Source organism: Lithobates pipiens, unplaced genomic scaffold (assembly GCF_037356315.1).
Source record: "Lithobates pipiens isolate NorthernLeopardFrog02 unplaced genomic scaffold, aLitPip1_a1.2 Scaffold_8, whole genome shotgun sequence".
NCBI classification, from domain to species: domain Eukaryota; kingdom Metazoa; phylum Chordata; class Amphibia; order Anura; family Ranidae; genus Lithobates; species Lithobates pipiens.
The window spans coordinates 519,245,699-519,263,600 of NW_027507903.1; positions in this window are offsets into that span (position 1 = coordinate 519,245,699).

A 17,902-nucleotide genomic window follows, 5' to 3' on the forward strand; every position below is an offset into this window, starting at 1 on the left:
ACTGAGATTAACTAAAAGTAAAAGTATGGGAGAAATCCCCATCCGAGCATTTGCATTCCTTTTTTTCCCCCCTTAGCAGTCTTGGCAGTCTTGGCAGTCTGTATCTAACAGAATGGATCATATAGAAAAATTAATGTAGCAAAATGGATGCTGCTCTAAGCCTAAGTCAGGAGCCACAACACGGCACAACAAATGCAGATGCAGATGCCTATTATCAAATGTATCTTTACTTGCAAAATCGTAATAAAAAAAAAAGAGCAAAAAAACCCTCCCCAAAAAAACGACTTAGTCCAGAGACTTTTCCATAACTGATATATTCTAATGTATTCCAATACTTCTGTACATCAGATATTGATATTAATTATTGATATACAATTTTTTCCAAGGCATACCTCAGGGTGTAGCAAGATGGCCACTGCTCACACCACTGCTTAGTCCACCACGTCTGAAACTTCAACTTTTTAGCTATCATAGAAAAATATAGAATATAGAAAGGGATATAGTAGCTCCACAAGAGCAGGCAGCAGGAAACAACAGGAGCCAGGAACCAACAGTCTGCCTGCAGTTGATAATCGGCTAATAATAATCAGCATATAGCTTGTAACCAGCAAGTGAGCAGGCAGGTGTCCTCAGACTTCCCGAAGCTTCTCTCCCCAACGAGAATGTAAAAAAGGAATACTTAGTACACAGATATTTGAGGGCAGAAATAGGAATATGAAACATTGCTTTGAAGTGTCGTACCATTGTGTTTTTTGGCAGAGTTCAAAGGTGAAATCATTATTTTTGTCACTTTCTAAAGCTGGAATACTTACCTGTTGTGTGAACAAATGTAGTCAAGTACAACTTGCCAAAACATCATCTTTGGAGTGGGCTAACGAACGATGTTTATTATGAACAATTGAACCCATGAACATGAAAGTGGTTATTTTAAACTGTACAACATTAAATCAAAGCACATGGAGCAGTATGCAAGCAATAATAATATGAACACATGACAACTACTTACTTTTTTGAAGAACTTGCTTGATCCTTCTGTACTGATCGTGCTCCCTCAGTTTAAGGTCTGACATCTGGGACATAGATGTCATCTTCTGCTGTTACGGGTTTCTTGGACTCCTGGACCAGACTGTTCTCCCTCAGATATGTACTCCTCAGGCCACCAATATTTGCGTTTAAATAGTTGATGTGTGCCCTGGGGGCCAAAGGTTTCACCAATTTCCCCAGTTTTTCCAGTGCTGCCTCCCTCTTTATTTGTTTATGACACCTAAATAAAGTTTTTTTTGGTTCAAGAAATACTTGCCTATGTGTTTTACTTAAAAAAAGACAGTTTATTAGTGAGTAGGTAGGTACATTTCAAAAATACAAAGTCAAATTAATAACAAGGGGCACCAACACCAAACAACCTCCTAGATATTAAAAAAGAAAATAATAAAATAAATAGATAATAATGGTGTTGTGGTAAATTGACACACAAAACACACCAAAAAAATTACGAAGATGACCAAAATTTCAAAAAAGGACATCTTAATTAAAAAACCAACCACAAAATTTACAGAAAAAACCCCAAAAATGATTGGGGAGATCTGACGAATTAAAATATTGTATTCATGGAATCAGGAAAAAGAATAAAGAAATACGTTTGGGAGGAGCGTGTGTGAATATGAGCAGCAAAACAACTTCATTCTTGTAGCATTATAAAGAAAAAGAGAATGCGCTGCATTAAACAATTTTTAACATTGCAGCGTGACGAATGTGCTATATCGATTACGAGCGGTAGTTTTACCTGACCGAGTGCTTCCGTCTCAGAATTTATTCTGAGCATGCGTGGCACTTTGTCGGACTAGGCTACACATGATCGGATTTGACACGCATCGGATCATGTTGTCGGAAAATGTTATATCCAGCTCTCAAACTTTGTTGGCTGGACATTCCGACAGAAAAAGTCAGATGGAGCCCACACACGGTCGGATTATCCGACAACACCGTCCGATCTGACATTTTCCGTCGGACTTTCCGACCGTGTGTACAAGGGCTTAGACATGTGGTGACATGTGGTTCCCTCTGCCCAGTCTATGTCTGGATAATTAAAATCCCCCATTATGATAAGACTTCCCATCCTTGCTGCTAATTCAAATTGTGATAGGAGATCTGTCTCCCCCTCCTCCCTCAGGTTAGGGGCCCTATAGCATACTCCCAGTATTATTTTCCCCTTAGCATCATCCCTTTGGAGCTCTACCCATAAGGATTCAACCTCCTCCCTAGCTCCCTTATTGATGTCATCTCTCACATTCACTTGTACATTATTCTTGATATATAGGCATACCCCTCCCCCTCTCTATCCCTATGATAAAGGGAATACCCTTAAACGGTTTCCAGCTAATCATGAGAGCTGTTGAACCAGGTCTCTGAAATTTACACAAAATCAAAATCCTCCTTGTTCAACAGTATCTCTAGATCACCCATCTTGTCCACCAGGCTCCTGGCATTGGTGAACATGCCACGTAGTTTAGACCAGTCACATACCGTCCTCTTATTGGGTGTCCTGAGATTGCAAATAGGACTTGTTACTATACAAAAGTTTTAAATGTGATTGTCCATAAAAAACAGATGTGAACAAAAGAAGTTTTAAATGTGATTGTCCATAAAGCCAAATGTGAACAAACAAAAAAAACGTAAAAGTGATTGTCCATAGATAGGTGACGTAAACCTTCCACCAAGATTCAATGTACATATATGAAGCACACCACACCCATGTGCTCTAAATCTGCTTACCAGAATGAAAAGAAAACAGGCATATAATCATATGATGCAGATGGTAGATAATAAACTTGGATGGCACACTCCAAACTTGATAGATGGATCATATTGTTAACCAGGTACATCAGTATCAGATGGAACATCAGAACTCACACCAGGGTATGGATTTAAACAATCATCACCAAAAAACAGAAGTAAAGGAGCAACAATAGTGAAGCCCGTAAGGGTAAAATGCTTTAAGAATTTATTGTAGTATACTTACAGAGCAACAGCAACATAAGAACATATAAAAATCTCCGGTACACAATGTGCTTGCATCAGCCAGCCTAACATGTTTCATCCTATGTGGATATCATCAGAGGCGCCTATTACTACCTTGGAGGTCCTTTTCCTCAATTTAGCTCCTAAGTCATTAAAATCATTCTGTAGGGCACTCCATCTGCCTCTGACATTGTCATTGATGCCAACGTGCACCATGCCAGCCGGATCTTCCCCAGCCCCTCCCAGTAATCTGTCCACCAGATCCATGATGTGCTAAACATGATCGCCCAGTAGACAGCATACAGTTTGGGTTGATTTACTTAAACTGGAGAGTGCAAAATCTGGTCCATTTGGAGGCTACTCATTTATGGTATTAAAACCTTCAGACACTACAATTACTGTTCAATGTATCTGAGTTCTACAGGTTTCCTAGAAAAAGACAATTAGAACACATCTCTAAAATTCTAAAATCTAAAAGTCACTTTGGCCTTGGCCTTGGCCAGAAAGCCAGAAGTGAGAAGCCGGGACTCCCTCTGAAAAGGTAAAAAATCAGAAAATAATGAAGTGACAGATGAGGATGAAGGTCCACTTCGACGAAAGATGCATATATTATAGGAAGATTGAAAACAACTTTTGAAATTACATTAACATGTTACAGCTTTGAGATTGTGTTTAGATAATATAAAGTATAACTAAAGACAAAACCGTTTTTTTTCAGTTTTGGATACTGTGGAGATGGTTTAGAATACTTATGTAGTCTTTATTGTTGTCTGTACCCCCGTTATGGAGATTCACTCTCTCCATTTGTGCTGTTTGCCATTATCATTGAAAGGAGAAATGAAAAGACAATGCTTGGACATAATCCTTTTAATGTCCAAATATTGTCGCGAAAAGGTGGTAACAAAGGAAAAATTATTTTCTCTGTTAACCACCTTTCTAGCAGTGCCCTCACTTAGAAAGGCGGCCCTATCTACAGTTCCCACATCTATGCTGATCTTATCTAGCTCTTCACCTGCATAACCTTTGCTATAAATCTAGATTTTAAGACCATAGATTGTTTTACAGTGAGGGAAAAAAGTATTTGATCCCCTGCTGATTTTGTACATTTGCCCACGGAGAAAGAAATGATGAGTTTATAATTCTAATGGTAGATTTATTTTATTAGCGAGAGACAGAATAACAACAAAAATATCCAGAAAAACGCATTTAAAAAAAGTTACAAATTGATCTGCATTTTGATGAGTGAAATAAGTATTTGATTCCCTTTCAATCAGCAAGATTTATGTCTCCCGGGTGTCTTCTATACAGGTAATGAGCTGAGATTAGGAATACTCTCTTAAAGGGAGTGCTCCTAATCTCAGCACATTACCTGTAAAAAGACACCTATCCACAGAAGCAATCAATCAATCAGATTCCAATCTCTCCACCATGGCCAAGAGAGCTGTCCAAGGATTTCAGGGACAAGATTGTAAACCTACACAAGGCTATAATGGGCTACAAGACCATCTCCAAGTAGCTTAAGAGGGTGACAACAGTTGGTGTGATTATTCACAAATGGAAGAAACACAAAATAACTGCCAATCTCCCTCAGTCTGGGGCTCCTTGCAAGATCACACCTCGCAGAGTTTCAATGATCATGAGAATGGTGAGGAATCAGTCCACAACTACATGGGAGAATCTTGTCAAGGCAGCTGGGATCATAGTCAACAAGAAAACAATTGGTAACACACCACACTATGAAGGATGGAAATCCTGCAGTGCCCGCAAGGTCTCCCTTCTCAAGAAAGCATGTGTACAAGCCTGTCTGAAGTACTCTAATGAACATCTGAATGAGGATAACTGGGTGAAAGTGTTGTGGTCAGATGAGACCAAAATCGAGCTCTTTGACATCAACTAAACTTGCTGTTTGGAGGTGGAGGAATGCTGCCTATGACCCCAAAAAAACATCCCCACTGTCAAACATGGAGGTGGAAACATTATGATTTGGGCGTGTTTTTCTGCTAAGGGGACAAGACAAATTTGCTGCATCAAAGGGATGATGGACAGGGCCATGCACGATCCAATCTTGGGTAAGAACCCCCTTACCTCAGCCAGGGCATTGAAAATCGGTTGTGGATGGGTATTCCAGCATGACAATGACCCAAAACACATGGCCAAGGCAACAAAGGAGTAACACAAGAAGAAGCACATTAAGGTCCTGGAGTTGCCTAACCAGTCTCCAGACCGTAATGAAAAGTGGGACCAAATCCCTCCTGAGATGTGTGCAAACCTAGTGGCCAACTGGAAGAAACATCTGACCTTTGTGATTGCCAGCAAGGGTTTTGCCGCCAAGTACTAAGTCATGTTTTACGAAGGGGTCAAATACTTATTTCACTCATTAAAATACAAATCAATAACTTTTTTTAAATGTGTTTTTCTGGATTTTTTGGTTGTTTTTCTGTCTCTCACTGTTAAAATAAATCTACCATTAAAATTATAGACTGATCATTTCTTTGTCGGTAGGCAACTGTACAAAATCAGTAGGGGATCAAATACTTTTTTCCCTCACTGTATATAATCCTCATGGACTATACAATTCTGCCTTAAAGCAGAGTTCCACTGTTTTGTAAGTTTATTAAAAGTCAGCAGCTACAAAAAGTGTAGCTGCTGACTTTTAATAAACAGACACTCACCTGTCCCATGGTTCAGCGATGCAGCTGCCTAAAGCCTAGCTCCTCTCCCCCTCCTCTCTATGGTGCCATCATTACTTCTGTGGGCACCCAACTGTGACAGCTTGCAGCTTCACAGCCATGTGTGCACTGTGCATGCAAGAGTCACGCTGCACTCTCCTCGTGGCCAGGCAATCTTCTGGGACCTGTGACGTGTCCCAGAAGATTACAGAGAGGGAGGGGCCGCCTAGAGGGAAAGGAGGAAATGCTGTGCATCTTTGGCTCAGTCTCAGACCCAAATTCAGGCACAGATTCGGCCCTGATTTGTCCCTGAATTGGAGAATGGGGATGCACAGCGTTGTGTGATTCGCAGCTGGTTCCAATTTGAACCGGGCCTTAAGCAGAAGTTCCACTTTTGGGAACGCCTTTTAGCTAGGAGGGGTGATGACAACTCCGTTGGCCTATTTAACTATTACAGTTGGTAGTTTTGAAATAGGTGGAAGTTACCTATTTGTTTTGTATTACATAATTAATGGCAGATCTAAAGTGGATTTTAGAATTTGATTGTAATACACGTGGTGAGCTAAACATTCTAAATCCTGACTTATTGGTTTAATGTGGTCAGTGTGAATTGTTCCTCTAACTTGTACATTTTGCTGGTTGGAATTGATTGTGTGCTCCCTCTCTTATCTTTCACTGTGTGCATAATTTACATGTACTTCATGTGCACATGAACATGCATTTTAATATCACTTATAAGGGAAAGCTGTGTGATAGTAATTTCGTTATATGCCACATTACTGAAAAGCAGGCAAGGAAGGGTTCAGTCCTCGTTCAGCAGTTTATCTTATTAATGTGCTCTCTGAAAGGAGAGTGAGGGGTCAGCTTCATTGATTCCACTGTATTTGTGACTTCATCTTCCACTTGGAAACCTTGAGCATTCCTCTGGCAGAGGACACACTGAGGCCTGTGTTCCTCGTCTACCGTCAGAGGTCTGGGGTCACCCCGTCAGTGCTTGCAGGGTCACGGCTGAACATTCATAAATAAAGGTTGTTGGATGAAGTCATTGCGGAAAGGACAATAAGACCCGTAACACTATGCCTATCCACTCTGGTATCAGGCAACTCTCTGGTTACTAATAAAAGTTCAACTACTGCCAATAATGACTCTATTGGTGACCGAGCCAAACCCACTGCCAGTTCATTAAGCCACCCAAGAAGGATAAGGACCAAGCAAAGTTTTTGACACATTATATCATTCGGTTTCCCAGATCCTGAAGTGCTGACCTCTGAGTGAAGCCTGCAGACATGCTTTATGAGCAAAGGGGGTGGTCATTGATCAATTAAACATAAGCTGCGAACTGATTTAAGTAAAAGTGTCAGTAATATTTCTGAATGAATTTGTGTAAGTTTTCAATACTCCTCATCATCACTGAATATATTTAATAAGATTAGGAAATGTATATTTAAAAAATGTTTTTTATATGTTTAAATTGTTTCAAACTACTGTATGATTTTAACACCTATAAACTAACATCAGGTAATAATATTGTAAACAGTAGGTGTTCTATCTCTAGGACAGAGAGCTAAACCCTACCTCTCAATAAATTCCAGATACCATATTTCTTTGATCTTAAATTTATTGGAACAAGTCAGGTGAAACTACAAATTAATAAAATAAACATCAATCTGTACAAATGTGCATACAATAAAGAAACACAGAATTGGATAACGAGAACTCCCTTTTTAAGCTTGCTGAGGGGTGATGGCGAGAGATTGAAGAAAATGTGCCTTACCGTCTTGCTGTAGATTCTTAAAATGGAAGCTGAGTCACTTCCTCTTGAGAATTCTCCCAGAATGCACTGGCTCCTAACAACTTTATTAACACATTCTAAGAGAATATAATATGTAACCTACAAACAGAAAATCTATACCAGAAAAGGGAACAGTAGGTGGCGCCTGCGCTCTGCATATAACTAGCTTGGTGTAAATCAAGAAAACCCAACATGTTATTTCAAGCACATAAACATAAGTAAACTGAATAGAAGCCCGGAGGGCAGAACACTCCCTGTCTGACATTAGGTGATGTCACTAACAGAGTCTTCTGCAGAAAGCAACAGAACAAGTTCAGCCATTGGTCTTAGGAATACTTTGGCCTCATTTTGCTAGAAGATCTTGACTTCAACTTTATGGATAGACATGCAGGTGAATATGACTGCCCAGCATTTACGGTTTGAATGTCCCCCTTTGGTGCACCGGGTGGTGACAGACCAGGGACCAAAAACATCAAGTCCAACATTAGTAAAAGGTGGATCCATGCTAAGTCTGTTAGATGGTAAATTGGCTATCTTTTGTGTCTGTAACATTCCACAAAGTTTATTTGAAAAGGAACCTGCTCACACATCTCTTAGCTCCAATTATCCATAGTCCAGCAGCTCGTATAGCTCCTTCAGTAAACAGTTGGCCCTGGTGTTTTGTTTGTTCATGGTAATGTTGAGTGAATAAGTAGGCAACATGATGTTGGCCAGGAATCACTAAAGGATGTTTCTCTGAAACTCTAACTAGCCTTCTTTTAAATGGCCCCCTACTCTCAACAGGCCATTTACATCAAGGATTGGATTAAGCTTCCTTAAAACACTGTCTTTAGGAACGGGTTTCTGGTTGGCAATGCAGTTAATTTCTTTGGCAAAGACTTCTCTCTGTACAGCAATGATTATCCTGTTTTTAGATTGTTCCAGGTCAGCTACTGTGTAGACCTTTTTAATGTGGTGCCAACCTCTGCAGTTGTCATGAGTTAGTGGATCACTTTTGTAGGACTGAGCTGTGAGATGTGGATTAGGCAAGTGATAGTTTGAACAAGTGATTTCCAGGTAGAGAACCTGCTAAAATTGTGGGTTTTATACTGGTTAAGAAAAGTTGTTGCAACTGAGGTAGAAAGCTGAGGGCAGATTTCCTGATCCTTGTCTAAATCTATTAAATCATATGTCATTAGTGTTGCAGTCTGGACTGTGCAGAAAGGTGGGACCTGTGAACCATGAAGTACTTTCAAGGCGATTGGCTGCAACAGATCTGGTTGCTAAGTCTGCAGGATTGTAGTCTGTAGGCACAAAATTCCATTGTTCTGGGTGGGTGTATATCCTTATCCTCAACACTCTGTTATTGACATAGACATAGAAATGTCTAGTTTTATTGTAGATGTAACCTAGAACTACTTTACTGTCTGTGTAGAACTCAGCTTCTTGAATCTGTATGTTTATCTCCGTTGCAATTAGGTCAGTTAGCTCTACAGCCAATACTGCAGCACAAAGTTCCAATCTAGGTATGGTGTGTTCTGGGAGTGGTGCAAGCTTTGCTTTACCCATTACAAACCCGATATGACATTGCCCTTTAGTGTCTATGGTCTTGAGGTAGGCTACAGCAGCAATTGCCTTAACGCAAGCATCAGAAAACACACAAAGTCTTTGCATCTGAACTTCTGTAGATGGTATGGGGGCATATGGGTGTGGAACTTTGAGGTTAGATAGGACTTTTAATGAGTCCTTCCACTCTACTTATACATTCTTCCTGTCAGTGTGGAGAAGGTAGTCTCAGTCTAACTTCTCACAGGTTAAGTCTTTAAGTAGTGCTTTACCTCAGATGGTAACAGGTGCTGCAAAACCCATAGGATCATACAGGCTGTTTATGGTAGACAGGACACCTCTACAGGTAAAGGGCTTTTCCTCCACATTTACTTGGAAGGTAAAAGTGTTTTAAAATACCAAAGCAAACCAAGGCTGCGTTGCATGGGAAGTGAGTCTGTGCCCAAATCTAAGGGTTTTAACTTACTAGAATGATCTTGGGCAGGAAAGGCTTCCTATAACGTCCCTACTGTTGGAAGCAATTTTATGGAGTCTTAAGTTGGAGCAAGCAAGCATTGCCTGAGCTCTTTTGAGGAGACAGCTTGTGGCTTCATTCGTGGGTAGTGATTTAAAGCAGTCATCTACATAAAAATCCATGTCCACAAATTTTCTGACATCTGACCCATACTCTGACTCTCCAACTCTAGCAGAGTGTCTGAGGCCATAAATAGCCACTGCAGGGGAAGGACTGTTGCCAAATATGTGCACCCTCATGGGGTACTCTGTGATATCTCCAGAGGGGTTGTTGTCCCTGAACCAAAGGAACCTCAAAAAGTTTCTGTGTTCTTCTTTAACAAGAAAGCAATGGAACATTTGTTGTATATCTGCCATGAATGCAACTGAATCTTTGCGGAAGTGGAGGAGTACTCCTTAATTAGGGATGGGCGAACGGTTCGGCCCAAGCATAAGTTCGGGCCGAACTTTCGTTGTTCAGCCCCCCGAACCGACCACAATGCATTGCGGCACTGAACAGCGCATTGCAAGCCCTGATTGGCTGAGGCAGTTAAAGCTTCAGCCAATCAGGGCACAGAGCCCAATCATGACTGTCAGGGCACAGTGTCCAATCATGACTGTCACAGTCATGATTGGACACTGTCATCATGACTTTATCCAGTCATGGCTTATTCCCGCTCCACAGTATAAAAGTATTCTTTCAATGGCAGCCATTTTCAGTGTGCTTTTGCCGTGGAGAGAGATAGAACAGGGTTTATATATAAGTAAGGTCAGTTGCATACAGCTCTGTATGCAACTGATCTTACTTTATATGTGATCTAACTGCAGGCTGTGTGAGTGTTATCACCCAAACCCTTAATTTGTTTTTAGTCATACTATCTGTGCGATGATTTTGTCCTTTTTCTTTTGAGAATTGCGGCATATTATTGATGCTTATAACAGTCCAGCGCATGTGAATAGTAGCAGAGACTCGGATGTGACCATCTGGGTATCATACTTTGGATTTTAATCAACAGAGGTGTCTGGTTTCTGTCTTACTACGGCACATATTCATCAACTTTTGGAGTAGTTGGAATCACTTTAATGGTGGTGGATGTTTTTATTGGGCACTCATTTTATATGGTTTATTGTTTCACAATATTTATATATATAATATTCGTTTGTTGGAGCACTGTGCAATATTAGAAGGTTGATATTAGCACATTATTATTACTATATACATCATTCAGCTTTGCATAGCATGCAGCTAGAGTAGGGTTAGCTCAGATAGTTTCACTGTAGTGTAGTGAGACCGTGTCATTCATACATTCATTAGTGTAGAGTAGGGACAGCTCAGATAGTTTCAGTGTAGTGTAGTGAGACCGTGTCAGTAATCTATACATTAATGTACAGCTAGAATAGGGACAGTTCAGATAGCATCAGTGTAGTGACGGTTGAACACCGTCTATTTGATTGCGTTACTGCCAGTTTAACGCCATTTACTTCTGTGTGTGTTACTGCCAGTTTAATGCCATTTACTTCTGTGTGTGTTACTGCCAGTTTAACACCATATCATTTTGTGTGCGTTATTGCCAGTTTAATGCCATATATCTCGGTTGTCGTTACTGGCAGTTTAACGCCATATAGTTTTGTGTGCGTTAATGCCAGTTAACTCCATATAGTTTTGTGGTTACTACAAGTTTAACGCCATTTACTTCTGTGTGCGTTACTGCCAGTTTAACGCCATATAGTTTTGTGTGTGTTACTGCCAGGTTAACACCATATCGTTTTGTGCATTACTGCAAGTTTAATGCCATTTACTTCTGTGTGTGTTACTGCAAGTTTAACGCTAAAGTAGAGTAGCTAGAGTAGGGACAGTTCAGATAGTATCAGTGTAGTGATGATTGAACACGGTCTATTTGATTGTGTTACTGCCAGTTTAACGCCATTTACTTCTGTGTGCATTACTGCCAGCTTAACGCCATATATTTTTTTGTGGTTTACTGCAAGTTTAACGCTAGAGTAGAGTAGCTAGAGTAGGGACAATTCAGATAGCATCAGTGTAGTGATGGTTGAACACCATCTATTTGATTGCGTTACTGCCAGTTTAATGCCATTTACTTCTGTGTTCGTTACTGCCGGTTTAACTCCATATCGTTTTGTGTGTGTTACTGCCAGTTTAACGCCATATAGTTCTGTATGCATTAGTGCCCGTTTAACGCCATATAGTTTTGTGTGCGTTACTGCAAGTTTAATGCCATATAGTTTTGTGCATTACTGCAAGTTTAACGCCATTTACTTCTGTGTGCATTACTGCCAGTTTAACGGCATATAGTTTTGTGTGCGTTGCTGCCAGTTTAACTCCATATAGTTTTGTGGTTTACTGCAAGTTTAACGCTAGAGTAGAATAGGTAGAGTAGGGACAGTTCAGATAGCGTCAGTGTAGTGATGGTTGAACACTGTCTATTTGATTGCGTTACTGCCAGGTTAATGCCATTTACTTCTGTGTGCATTACTGCCAGTTTAACGGCATATATTTTTGTGCATTACTGCCAGTTTAACGCCATATAGTTCTGTGCGTTACTGCTAGTTTAACGCCATAAGTTTTGTGTGCGTTATTGCAAGTTTAACGGCATTTACTTCTGGGTGCGTTACTGCAAGTTTAATACCATATAGTTCTATGCATAACTGTACGTTTAGTGCATTATATTTTAGTATATTATAGTGTATCCGTGGAGTGTGTCTGTGTAGTGTGAGTACTCAAATTAAAGTGCACCAAACACCACTTTACATTGGTTAAAGTGCATCAATGTACAGATTTCCACTTCTTCTTTACATTTTATTATAAGCCCCGCCCCCTCCCTCCCAATAATGTCAAGGAGGACAATAAGGAGAGGCAGATGTTCCATTGGCACTGTAAGGGGGCCAGCAACAAATGTGCCCACAGGCAAAGGTGGACGTGGTGGTCAGTCCTCAGGCAGGTCATTTCCTCTGTTTAGTGAGTTTGCCTGTGCTATACAGCCACAGCATGCAGAGGAGGTGGTGGACTGGCTTACTAAACCTTCCTCACCCTCCTCCTCCTCTGTCATGCAAGCAGAGTCAAATGTGCCATCCCCTGAAGTTGCCAGAGTGGATAAACCTGCCTCCTTGTGCACATCTATTCCTGCCATTGCCCCAACATCAGCCATGGAGGAATCAGCTGAGATATTTTACCACAGCCTCAGCCACTTGCTCCTTGATGATGCCCAGCCATTACTGAATTCATATGTTGGTTCTGAGATTAAGGATGACAGTAACATGAGCCTAGAGAGAGAGGGGAGAACACTGGTAGACAAATTGGCATTCATGTTCCCCCAGCCACAGCATATTGCCACATTGTCTCCAGTGGTAATGATGATGATGATGGAGATGGAGATGATGATGAGGTAATTGATGCGACTTGGGTGCCAGATAGAGCAGAGGAGGAAACTGAAGGTGAGGCGGCACAACCCCAAAGAGACCGAAATCAAAAATGAGTAAAGAGCAGCCACCTTATTCCATCACATTCTGCAGTTGTTATCTCCTGTCCCACTCCCCAAAGCTCAGCGGTCTGGGCCTTTTTCAGCACATCTGCTGCAGATCGCACTCTTACTGTCTGCAAACTGTGTCTCAGCCACATCAAACGTGGCAAAAACACCAGCCATTTGGGTACCACATGCTTAACAAGACATTTAACATCCAACCACTAAGAACATTGGCAAGAGTACCTAAAAGCCACACAAAAGGATCACAAATCTGTCCCTCCTCTTTACCTACTTCAGTCTGCCCCTGCGAAACTGAGTCATTACCTTTCAGCAGCCTCCACTGACAGGGATGATGGTATAGCACAGGGTGTCCCAGGTCCTGGCAGCACATCTGCGAGCAGCACACCACCTGCTGCAGCATAAAAAAAAAAAATTCCCTGCCACCCACATGTCCAGTGTCTAAATGCAATCTTGTCAAAGCTGTTGGCTCTCCAACTTCTGCCTTTCAGCCTGGTGGATTCTTCCCCCTTCCGAGAATTCGCACAAGTGCTGTACCACAATGGCAGGTTCCCAGTTGCTACTACTTTTCACGTAAGGCTATTCCATCTCTCTACCATCACGTGGAAGGGATGTTCTGGCATTGTTGGGCAAGGCAGTCCGCAGTAAAATCCACCTTACTGCTGACACATGGTCCAGCAAGCATGGGCAGGGATGATATATTTCGTTCACAGCACACTGGGTAACACTGCTTGCAACTCGAAAGGATGCAGGACAGGGCTCGATGCTTGTTGTGCCCCCACATCTCCATGCAGCTGTTGGTGATGAAGCACTTTTTTATACAAATTTGGTTCATAGTTTGACTACTGTGTGTGTTTCAATATCTACTACTGCACCTAGCACCTTTGATGTGTTATAGAGTTATAAGTTGCACTTGGCACTTTGATACTTAACTATTATGTATACACGGTTCAATCCATATGAGCACTCTTATTAGGGGTTAGATTATTTTTTATGCTGTGTTTAGATATTTTATTACTATATTTGATTTCAAATTATTTGGGGTGATTACACACTAGTAGGTTATACTCCTATTCGAACAAATGAGTCTTCTCGGCCTCTTCCCTTCTTTAATGCTCTACATCCCTGAAAGCGCAACACCACCCTTTTTTTCTTTTTTTTTCTTTTGTTTGAATACATGAGCTGGTGTCTCATGAAAGTGTTTGCGGCATCAAGTGAATGAGAACATTCCTCCCGAATTCCATACAAAGCGCAGGAACCCATTTAATATTTAATGGCTCAAACCTCCTGTCCGCCCTTAGAAAGGAAAGTTGACACATGTGCCATGCCTGCCACATGTCCTCAATTTGGTGGTGCAGCATTTCATAAATATGTACCCAGGGTTGCAAGATGTGCTAAAGCTGGCCAGAAGAGTCTGTAGCCATTTCAGGCAGTCATACAAAGCCAGTGCTCGGTTGGCTGAAATTCAGCGGGAATTCCACCTGCCCGTAAACCGCCTGATTTGTGACATGCCCACCAGGTGGAATTAGACTTTGGCAATGCTGCAGCAGCTATTAATGCAACAGAGGGCCATGAACGAGTACCTGTGCAAGTACGGCATGACGACAGGCTCAGGCCACCTCAGCTTTTTTTCCCCACGCCAATGGCTGATCAGTAAGGATGCATACACTGTATTGTCACCATTTGAGGAGGCCACATTTAGCCAATGGCTCAGTTAGGTAGGAAATGTGTCAAAGTGGAATCAAATGTCCCTAAAATTAAAGCAAAAGGGATTTAAAGGACAAAATGTCAAGGATAAAGGTGTTTAAGGGCCACTTCTGGTTTTGAGGAGGTCACTTCCACTTTCAGGAAAGTGCAGTTTCCCAAACAATTTCTTGGATTTTTAAGGTTGAAATACAGTCATTTTTCATTCCTCTGGTCATTTCTTGGTAAAAAGGAACCCAAAACAGGTAAAATGGCTGAAAAATAAATTTGCCCCATTTTACGGGCGTGGCCCCTGAAATTTTCACACCTTTAGCAAATGGCTCAGTTAGGCAGGAAATGTGTCAAAACGGAATCAAAAGTCCCTACAATGGATACAAAAAGGATTTAAAGGCCAAAATGTCAAGGATAAAGGTGTTTAAGGGCCACTTCTGGTTTTGAGGAGGTCACTTCCAGTTTCAGGAAATGGCAGTTTCCCAAACATTTTCTTGGCTTTTTAACTGCTTCAGCCCCGAAAGATTTTACCCCCTCCCTGACCAGAGCACTTTTTGCAATTCAGCACTGCAATTTTTTTTTGGCTGGAGTCTTTTGAATATTACCACTTGCTTATGTTGTAATAGTGGGAGCACAGTCCCAGCTTTTTCATTTGTTGGCACTAAATGTATACATCTCACCAATTATTTATGTAATCAATACATTTTTTGTCTATATTTGCAAAAGGAGCCTTTTTCTTTATTAGGGTCTTTCTCTAAGTGATTAACGAGCCACCATTTTTAATCTGATAATAATAGATTTCCTGGTAAATTTGCTCTAGGTAGAATTTACATTTAAAGTATATGCATTGCCCAATGTTTCCTTTTTTGTTTTTGGTAAAACCTGTCAGTTTAGTTGTTGCTGTGTCTGTCCCGTTGGGGGAAATCCCCTTCACTCCTTGTTCCGGAGATGCGTCAGAGAGTGAAAAGAGATCTCTAAGTGAAAGGAATTATTGTTCTCTTGTTCTGGTGACTAATTTAAAATCTTGGATTACCGATCACCTTCTTTTTCGGTGACAATGGTTACTAGGACAAATAGAGAGGTCAATATTCCCACAAATAGTAATACAATTATTGACAAAGGATATAATCCTTCCCTACTCTATTTAAAACAAAAAGAAGAATTTTGGCTATACAAAACATTAATGAAGATGATTAATGTTAAATCCCAGGTAAACAGCTAAATACACAGCAGAAATGCATACTGTATTTAACAACTGATTTCTATGACAAAGGGTTTGTAATTTTGTGTAGGCAGTTTTGTGATGGAGGCACCCCTGCCAGACAACTCAAAATTACTCAACCCGTGGCAACACAGCTTGCTCAAAAACACTTGTCACAAACTCCAGCCTAATTCTCGTGGATGCACTATAGCGCATACAGTTTCGACTTGGGGTCGTGCACTCACAAGGATGTCAAATTGGAAGCAGTGGCTGTGTCTGTGCAGCCGCTGCATCCCAATTAACATGAATGGGACTGCCTGCATGAGGATGCACAGCACACCTGTGCATTCCAATGCAGGCAAAAACGGTCCTCGCATAGGCCTATGCTATAGTATGCCCCTGTGAATGAGGCCTTATTAGTCACCTCTTAATTTATTGTATTTATGACTCTTTTATGTTGATAATGTGAAAAAATATTTAGGTGAAAACAAAATAACCAGAAATTACTGCAAAATGCAATGTTATGTGAGCTCGAATAAAGCAGAGAAATACTGCCATCTTGTGGCCAAACATACTTTCTGACCCAGATATAGCCAAAGAAATCTGCTAAGGACTATGCACTGCCCCTATGCCCATAAGCTATTTATGTCTCGCGTATTCATCCATCTATTAATCCAGAGTAAGGATCCTTACTTTCATAGAAGTGACAGCTATTTTAGGCAAATCAGATTTGAAAATTACAGTCACATAGCTGAGAATAAAGATCTCTAACCTCATGTTAAAGGAATTTTATGTACCCCCCCTACCCTCTGTCTGTTATGAAGAGCTGGGAATACTGAAAAACAGCAGCTGCAACTACAGGGATAAATGGGGGATATGCACACATTTTCAAAAAAAGAAAACATATTTTAACAGTTTTAATACAGTGTTTTGAGGCAGCAATCAACCCTCTTTATTAATACTTAAAGGGTAACACCACTTTCATGGGAAAAAAAATAGCAAAAAAATAAAAATAATAATAATAATATCCCATTGGACAGGAGGCTAGTGGGGGTGGTTATGATTGCGTCTTTGTCCCCTTTTTGCTATCGTGCCTGGTGGCCTCTTTGAGCTGCATGGCTCCCTCTCTACCATTTTGAGCCCAGCCAAGGATACTGTATCTATAGGACAGCTTTGCGATAAGTATATTTGATAGTTCTTGTTGTTATATGCTTTGTAATACCTTCCTTTAGTATTTTCATGTTAGCTTTTTCCTATTTTCTTGGGAAATAAATAAGGCATTGTTTTATTAAGTGGTGTGTTTTTTTTTCATAGGTAACCTAAGGGCCGGTTCACACAGCGAGGCGATGCGAGGCGACACGGCTCGTCTCGCCTCGCTCCCGCAAGTCGCCCCCGTTCTGTACAATGGAACCGTTCTGAGAGGAGCGACTCGAGTCGCTCCGACTCAGAAAAAAGGTTCCTGTACTACTTCGGGGCGACTTCGGGGGCGACTTGCATTGACTTCTATACAGAAGTCCTCTGCAAGTCGCCGCTGAGGTCCCCGCAGGTCGCGGCGAGGCAAGTCGGAGACGCCTCGCCGCGCCTCGCTGTGTGAACCGGCCCTTATATTATTGTGCTATCAACAGTAACTATCAGAGTTTTAATAGACTAGCTAATCATAGGAGTAGATAAATCAATACATTTATAGAATAAATACAGGGAATCCATGACCACCCTTGGATAATATTTTGTTTAGAATTTATTCCAAATTGCAGCTTTTATTTCAATCACCCAGAGGGGAATGTTTTTTTTTCTCAACAAAAGTGGAGTTACTCTTTAATGTAGTGAATGTGGCTTTAGTACTCTATGTTTTTGGTGTGTGCTGCAGTGTTAAATCACCTACCAGTATATTATGTCTGCACAAAATGTGAGATCTCTGTGCTCAGGGCCTCAGGCCTGCCCCTGCCATTATTTAGTGGTCCACTTTTCCAGTCAGATGTCCGGATGTAAA